Here is an 8313-nt window from a genome sequence, read left to right as displayed (position 1 = left end):
ATTATTATTATTATTATTATTATTATTATTATTATTATTATTATTATTATTTGACCGTGGAATAAATTGCCTTGGGGCAAGATGGATTTTCTCATTTGGAAATTTTATAGCAGAGATTGAGTGGTCATCTCTTGGGAGTACTTTAGTTGTGTATTTCTGCATGGCAGGAGGTTGGACTAAATGCCCCCTTGCAGTCCCTTCCAACTCTATGATTCTATTTGTAAAGTGTTACCTTCCCCTAGTCATTACTTGTTATATGCTGCTTTTTTGTAAGTTGCTAACATACCTGATCCCCTTTTCCTCTACCACCCCACCTGGATCCAACGCAGTGGGTGAGGCATCCGCTTCCGCCTTGGCTCAGGTAAGGCTGGAGACAGTGCTCTCCTCTTTCCTTCCCCTCTTCTTGCCTTTCCCCTTGCTCTCCAAGACCCTTCAAGGGAGGGAGGGGAAGACCCTTCAAAGTTTTGCCTTCTTCCCCAAACCACTGGATCAAAATCTGGGTAGGTCGGGATGGGGAGTTCTTTGGAAACATTTAAATTAATTCCTAAAATTAAAAATACAAAGTGCCCACAATGGCAAAAAACCACATAAAATGACTCCACAAAAACATTTAATGTTTAAAGTGATTTGTTATATTTTTAAAAGAAACCACAGTAGTACTATTACAGTAGTTACATTCCTTTGCTAAAACACCACAGTTGACCTCATCTTACTACCCAAAGTAAGATGTTGTTACTTGTAACAAGTTCATTCTAAGCTTTGAGCAGAACAATGTGGGGAAGTAGTCAATGGATGACACCTGGTCACAGCTGAGTCCACATCACGTTGCTCCCCGCTTTGGGGATATGAGTGGATGAGGGTAATCCTAGGAGCATTTCTTTCAGGTCGATTATATGGATTTACCTCACAATGAACTTAATTGAGTTCAGAGGAACAAAGTAGACCAAAATCTTCTCATAGTTTAGTGGAAGCATAGCTATGTTAGAGGGATGCTGTGGCGTAGTGGCTAAGATGCCAGTTCTAATGATCGGAAGATCGGAAGGTTGGCAGTTTGAGTCCTGGGTGCTGCATGATGGGGTGAGCTCCTGTTACTAGTCCCAGCTTCTGCCAAACTAGCAGTTCAAAAGCATGCAAATGCAAGTCGATAAATAGGTACCACTTCTATGGGAAGGTAACAGCGTTTGGTGCAGTCATGCTGGCCACATGACCACTGGAGTTGTCTTCAGACAATGCTGGCTCTTCAGCTTAGAAACAGCAATGAGCACCACTCCCTACAGTTAGTTACGACTAGACATTCATGTTAAGGGACTACCTTTACCCCTTACCTTTATAGCTGTTAGTCTGTTGTACTAAAAAGAGCCAAGAATCCTGTGGCACTTGAAAGGAGACAGCCACTGTCATGCATTTGAGGAAGTAGGCCCTCTTGCCTAAGAAGGTTCATGCCACAATAAATTTGTTAGGATTTATTATGCTGCTATAAGTTTTGAATTCTACTTTGTGCTAAGAGTGTAGTTGGGAATCCTATTGGATTTAGGAGCTCCCCTACATGTTCTGTTCGATAGGACTCCAGATATCTGCCCCAAAGTCCTATCCTGGTGAAATGCTACAACTATGGATGATTCATCACAATAATGCTGCACCAGAAGGAGAGAGCAACCTCTAGAGTTGGGATTTTTCTAGAACCCTGGCTATTTTGAACCCAGGCTGATCATACTAATTGCCAATCTGCTATGTGGATCAGCACAGTCCACATGTGGCTTCCAAGTATTAGAATTAAAATTATGAATGAAGAGAATTCAGAGTGTAAACAGGGAAACATTTTCCCTGCCTCTTATAATGATAGAACTTGGAATCACCTAAGAAAGCTGATCAGCTGTTAAGGGAGAGAGAAAAAGAGAGGGAGGGGGCTGGTCTGCATTGCAGAAATAATGCAGTTTGCCACTGCTTTAAGTACCATGGCTCAATACTATGGAATTCTGGGATTTGTAGTTTGTGACACCAGAACTGTCTGACAGAGAAGGCTAAGCATCTAACAACACCAAAAATATCAGGATTCTACTGATGGAGCCATAGCAGTAAAAGTGGTGACAAACTGCATTATTTCTGCAGTAAAGATCCAGCCAAAGAAAGGCTTCTTCACATGATATATAATGAATGTACAAATCCCATTCCCATAAGTTGCCATGATATTGAGAGCAAGTAATTGAGAGCAAGTAATTAAGAAAAAGTTACATTTAATTTGCAAAAGAGAAGTCCAACAGGCACTTTACCTGGAGTCGTAATTAAAGTCAAGGTTGGCAGCTTTAATCTGAAAGTGAAGTTTAGCCTCTCCAAAAATTAACACAGACTACAGCCTGTTGCAAGGCAAAGTGTCACCCTGTGAGGTGCCACTAAAACTTGGTGGAGTAGCAGCAACAACCAATGATGGAGAACTTCCACTTTTGGTTTCTCTAAATCAGTGGTTCCCAACCTTTCTAATGCCGCGACCCTTTAATACAGTTCCTCATGTTGTGGCGACCCCCAACCATACAATTTATTGCTACATGCAAATATGTGTTTTCCAATGGTCTTAGGTGACCCCTGTGAAAGGGTCATTCGACCCCCAAAGGGGTCCCGACCCACAGGTTGGGAACCACTGCTCTAAATCATACTTCCAGAAAGCCTTAGTTTAGTGTGGAAATGGGGTGAAAAAGATTGCTACCAATCCACCACACTGAAATTCATCAGTGGCAGAAGTGGATTGCATCCTGGACTGCAGAAACGACCACAGTTTGAATGTTTTATTTATTTAGTTAGTTAGTTAGTTATATTCCCACCTCTGGATTATAGTGCTAGAGTAGGACAGAAGGGTCTTGGGTGCAGATCTCCAGTTAGACCTGAAGCTCACTGGGTGACCTTAGACCAGTCACACTCTCTCTCAGCCTAACCTACCTCATAGGGTTGTCTGGAGGATACAGCTGTAGAGACAGACCAGTGTTTTGATCCCTTCTGAGAAAAGGCAGGATAGAAATATATCAAACAAATGAAATAAAAACATGTGAAATCAGGTGTTTATATGGAACCAGTTCACTGGGCCATACTAGTAGTGGTTCTCCAAGGTCTCAGAGGGGTTATTCCTCCTTACCTGATACCTTTTCTTTAGAGATGCTAGCAAGGGGCTGAAGCTGGGAATCTGGGAGCAACCTTCTACACAAAAGGTATATGCTTCTTACCTCTGAGCTCTCTTCCTTTTCCAGATGGAAACTCTATGCTTCCCAGCAACATCTGCTCACCAGAACCAGTAAAGAGGTCACTTGTCACCTCATGATCTGCTTCTGCCCCCAGCATTTTGCAACCAAAGATGCCCACTGCCTCTAAAGGAAGAGGTCCAAATATCTTATTCTCCTTAGGGGAGACTAGCTATTGATGGATCCACCCTCCCTGAATATAACACAGCCTCTTTGGAAACATATGCCTGCTAGTCACTACTGGTATCATCACAATTTTGGGGTGGCTTCCCAGGGATGTCTGACTGTTGGCAGACAGAAGTGAGATGACTCTTGGTTTGATCCAACAAGACAGTCCTCTTGTTTGTCTGTTTCAGATACACTAGCTCAGTCTTTCCTCTGTGTACATAAGATCCCCTGGGCATCTTTTTCTTTTATGGAGCCTCTTTTCTCAAATAAGAGGGGGGAAAGGTATGCAATTGTTCAGTACCATGGGGAGAATAAGATATTTCTACATAGACTTTAAAAAAGAAAGCGCTAAAAGGGAAGAGAGGCAAGTGTAGGCAGCTCTTTATTTCTACTGGATGACAATTGGGGGAGGGGGTGAATTATCCATCCATCTCTCTCTCTCTCTCTCTCTCTCTTTCTGTCTCTCTCACACATACACAGCTGCCAGCCCTACCCTTCTCTAACACTAGATGAGATGCTTCTAAGGGATGCTTGGCAAAGACATAGCTGTCCCAGAGCGATCCAGTGAGCTGTTTCCAAGAAATCAAAAAATCTGATCAACACTCACTCTCCTGTCTCCTTCCAGATGGAGCCTTCCCTGGGGTTTGGGAGAGAAAAAAAGTCTTCAAAAGCAGATGCTGGTGAAACATCAGGGATAAACTCTTGTAGAACATGGCCACATAGCCCGAAAAACCCACAAAAAACTATCTTCAAAAGCGGTTTGGGCATAAACTTCAGGGCATAGGAATGACTGGAAATTGTATTCACTGTTGAAAAAGAGACCAATATCTTTGTGCACCATGAGGGCAGAGCACCAATGAAGAATGATTTTTTAAGGCAGCCCAGCAATCTTACCTGTGTTTACTCAGAAGTAAGTCCCATTGGCACTGACTTCACAAAAGATTCACTCCCTGCAAGTTTATGCATCTCTACCTTTAAGGTTTACTCCCAGGTGGGTTGACAGGCATCGAGATGACATTCAGTCATCTTGTTTTTTGAATCTTCCACACTCAAATATTTTGCATATGCTGGAAAAACCTTTTTTTAAAAAAAAAGCCTATTGAAAGGGGGTGTGAGAGAAAGCAGGCAATTCCATCAAGAAAACGCATCCCTCCGCTTTAGCAACGATTTGAATAGTCTCCCTGGACTCTTAAAAAGAAATGCATCCTCTGATGTAAATCGGCTAGCCTTTTTAAAACTTAATTTCGCCTTAAATAAACAAATACATGCGATAAATGATTCAGACAGGCTGCAAATCGGAAACATTTCAAGCCTCTGCTGAGTTTGCCGGGAGCAACAAAATAAGAAAAAGCCTTGGAGACTTGACTTCTGAGAATAAACAGACACAGCGCTCAACAATCTCTCCCTTTTTTAAAAATAAGAAAAGCGGAGGAAAAGAAGAAGCGAGGAAGGAACAAAATCTCTCCGCTGATCCAATCTCCTGCTCTCTGGTAGGCTCTGGGGATGTGGAAGAAACTACCCTCCTTGGGACCCTGGAGATGGGAGGCTGGCTGGCTGGGGACGGTGCAAAGGGGCTTTGAATGGGGCAGGGCATGGGGGAGGAGGAGGAGGAGGAGGCGAAGGAGGAGAGGATAAGCTGGCGTTTAGCGGTGCAGAGAGAAAGAGGGAGCAGCGGGAATCTCTGGCTGGAAGGAGCCTTGGCTGCAGCCGGAGGGCTGTGCATAAAAACGCATCCTCTCTCCCTCCCTGTCTGCCAGGCTCAGCCGCATCTCCTCCATCTCTTCTGCCTCTGCTCTCCTCTCCTATCTGGCAGGTGGCAAAAGACCCCGGGATCATGCCCCAGCCCCTTTGCTTCCGCCAGCCCACCTGGATCCAACGCGGTGGGTGAGGCAGCCCCTCGTCCTCAGCTCAGGTAAGGCAGGAGGCAGCGATCGCCTCTTTCCTTCCCCTCTTCTTGCCTTTCCCTTGCTCTCTCCAGGACCCTTCAGTGAGGGAGGGGAAGACCCTTCCAAGTTTTGCCTTCTTCCACAAAACGAAGGGTCGGGATAGGGAATTTTGGGGGTAAGAGCAGCCTGGCTTAAGGCATGGGATGGGATGGGATGGGATGGAGGCAGGCAGGCAGGCAGAGAGGGTGCCTTTGTGGTGTTCCACTTTGGATGAAGTTTGGGGGCATATAGGGGGACCCACGTCTCCTTTGGTTCCCTGGCACCAGGGCAACCACCAGATGCCCAAAGGCGCCGCCAAAGGGAGGACATTCTGAAAGTAGAATGTAAATTCATGCTTCCTGCTCATGCTCCAAAGGCGTTTTGGAATTCTTCTTCCACAGAAGGTGGAAATGGTGGACACACGTCCTGGAAAAGGAGGAGTTCTGATCACCCTGACTGTGGGACAGACTGAGACAAGGGCGCAGGGAGTATGCGTGGGTTGGCCACACTTGGGCACCCCAAGGGTCCTCCTCGCCCCTAGCCAGGACTCAGGAGGGCAGTTTCCACAGGGATGTTGGCCACCGTCCGCAGCCCAGAGGGAGGGAAAGGGGAAGGTAGTGGTGGCCGAAGCTGTCACCCTCCAGGGGAAAGGGGGCACTTTGGGGTAGGCCAGAGGAAATTCCCACCGGAAAGTGTCCCCACAAAGGTGCCTGGCCTACCATGAAGTGTCCCTTTTCCCTGGACGGTGACAGACTCCATCCTCACCTCACTCTTTCTCTCTCTCACACAACTCTTGGCTGTGGTGGCCAGCACGCCTATGGAGAAGTGCTACTCTCATCTTTCTCTCTCACACACAGACACAACTCTTGGCTGTGGTGGGTCGCCAACCTGCCTGTGGAGGGGTGTTGCCCTCACCTCTCTCTTTCACACACAAACCTACACACACTTCTTGGCTGTGGTGGCCACTGTGCTCGTGGAAAGGTGTTGCCTCATCTGTCCTATACATACACACAACTCTCAGCTGGGGTGGCCAACACTCTGCCTCCCACAATTATTGGCTGTAGTGGCCAACATTCCTGTTGACATTGCCCACCTCCAACAAGCCCCAAAAAGGGAGAGCTAGTCTGGCCTGGTGGAAAACATGAACACTCTTCAAGCATGTTTGCTCATGGGATTTAGTAGGGAGTTGTTGTTGTCGTGTGTCTCTAAATCACTTTTTAAAAACTTATGGCAACCCTAAGGTGACCAACCCCCTCTTTCTTGGCAAGTTTTGTTCAGAGGGGGTTGGTCATTGACATTCCCCGATGCTGAGGGAGTGTGATGTACCCAAGCAAATGTGTATTGAATTGTGTCTAGAGAAACACTCGTGTTACATGCTTACAAGCTCTGTAACTCCAAAACACACCCTGCTTCCCCTCATCACAGGAGGAAACAAGATCTTGTGTGCAGAACAAAATAATACTGTAAAATAATGTACTCAGGAGTGGATTTCTGGGTATTCTAGGGAATTTATACCCCAGTTTCATCCTACAACACCCAAGTGAGGGAAATTGATAGAAGAATTGCTCAAGAGCATCCAGTATGTTTTGTGGTAGATTCCAAGCCAGTTTGAACCATGTGAACTCTCTGAGGGCATTTGATTTTATTTGGCAGTGACTGATACTGGAGTTTGTTGCACTATAGTTGTCACCTAAATACAGTTGCTTCTAATAAGTGCTTATCAACTATCTAGAACTACAGCAGTCACCTCTTGCTGCCAGAGCCAAGAGTTAAAACATGATGAGGAAATAAACTGTCTGAGTATTTTTCTATCACAAACCTGAAACAAAGAAATTGAGAGCACACTTTGGACCTTATCACACTGGGGAAAATGAAAAAGGTTTTTTCCTTGGCAAAATTGCAAGATCACACGATTAGAGAGGGCTTATCCCAGGAAGAAACAGGAATGCTCCAGCAACAAAGCATTTACAGGATTTCCTTGTGAATGGTTTGTTGCTTGAGCATTCCTGTTTCTTCCCAGGATAAGTCCTCTCTAATTGCAATGCATCTGAAAATCTTTGCCAAAATCTCACAACTTTGCTGGGAAAATGCCTTTTTAATCCCGTCTTAAATCCTGGTTTTTCCCCAGTGCGATGTTGTAATAACCAGCTCTGTTGGGTCTGTTGTGTTCACAAACCCCAACAATGGATATTCTGATAACCCCATGCTCCCTCATGCTCTCTTGTACTGTGGCAGTTTTTCTGATACAGAAATTGTGTGTGTGTGTGTGTGTGTGTGTGTGTGTGTGTGTATGTGTGTGTTTCATAGCCTGCATCTGTTGTTCCTGTTTATGGCACTTGCACATGCAAAGTTTAAATCGTTTTTACTTTTAAAAGGTTTGTAATGTCAGCATAAAACTAACATTGAATTGAATGTATAGTCATTTTTTAAATGGCTCTATTCCATTTTCTCACTGGCATGAACAACATTCACCCGTGTACACCAGTGTGCGCCAGACATGAAAATGTAGTACCTAAATACTAAGTAGAACAGTGGAGGAGTCTTGGGGATGTTTAATCCACAGGGTCAACATGGGTCAAGATTGAAGGCAGTTAACAACAACAACAACAACAACAATTAAATATCCCCAAGGCACCAGACTCTATCTGATCATAGAAGCTAAGGGTCAGCCCTGGTTAGTACTTGGTTGGGAGGCTGCCAATGAATACCAGGCACTGTAGGCTATCTAGATACGTTCATAAAGTGCTGCTGTTCCACTTTAACTACTATGGCTGCCTCCTGTTGCATTCTGGGATTTCATAGAATCATACAATTATAGAGCTGGAGACCACAAGACCCATCCAATCCAACCCCCTGCCATGCAGGAAATCCCAATCAAAGCATCCCCTACAGATGGCCATCCAGCCTTTGTTTGAAGACCTCCATGGAAGGAGATTCCACTGCACTCCAAGGGAGTTTGTTCCATTGTCGAATAGCCCTTACTGTCAGAAAGT

The 8313-nt window shown here is 45.0% G+C and overlaps 1 protein-coding gene across 2 annotated transcripts in view; it reads left to right on the top strand.

The window, feature by feature from the left end:
- Positions 1-4634: 4634 nt before the first annotated feature.
- Positions 4635-8313, top strand: part of SYNDIG1L (synapse differentiation inducing 1 like) — a 68887-nt gene continuing 65208 nt past the window's right edge. The window contains exon 1 of one of the 2 annotated variants that reach the window (XM_042439913.1): positions 4635-4885. The gene's annotated coding sequence lies outside the window, so the exon portion shown is untranslated. Of the gene's footprint in view, positions 4886-5073; positions 5308-8313 lie in introns of those variants that run through there. The other variant, XM_042439904.1, reaches the window with a different exon arrangement.

This window comes from Sceloporus undulatus, chromosome 1 (assembly GCF_019175285.1).
Source record: "Sceloporus undulatus isolate JIND9_A2432 ecotype Alabama chromosome 1, SceUnd_v1.1, whole genome shotgun sequence".
NCBI classification, from domain to species: domain Eukaryota; kingdom Metazoa; phylum Chordata; class Lepidosauria; order Squamata; family Phrynosomatidae; genus Sceloporus; species Sceloporus undulatus.
The sequence above is the reverse complement of the archived record's forward strand: the minus strand, read 5'-3'. Positions and strand labels throughout refer to the sequence as shown.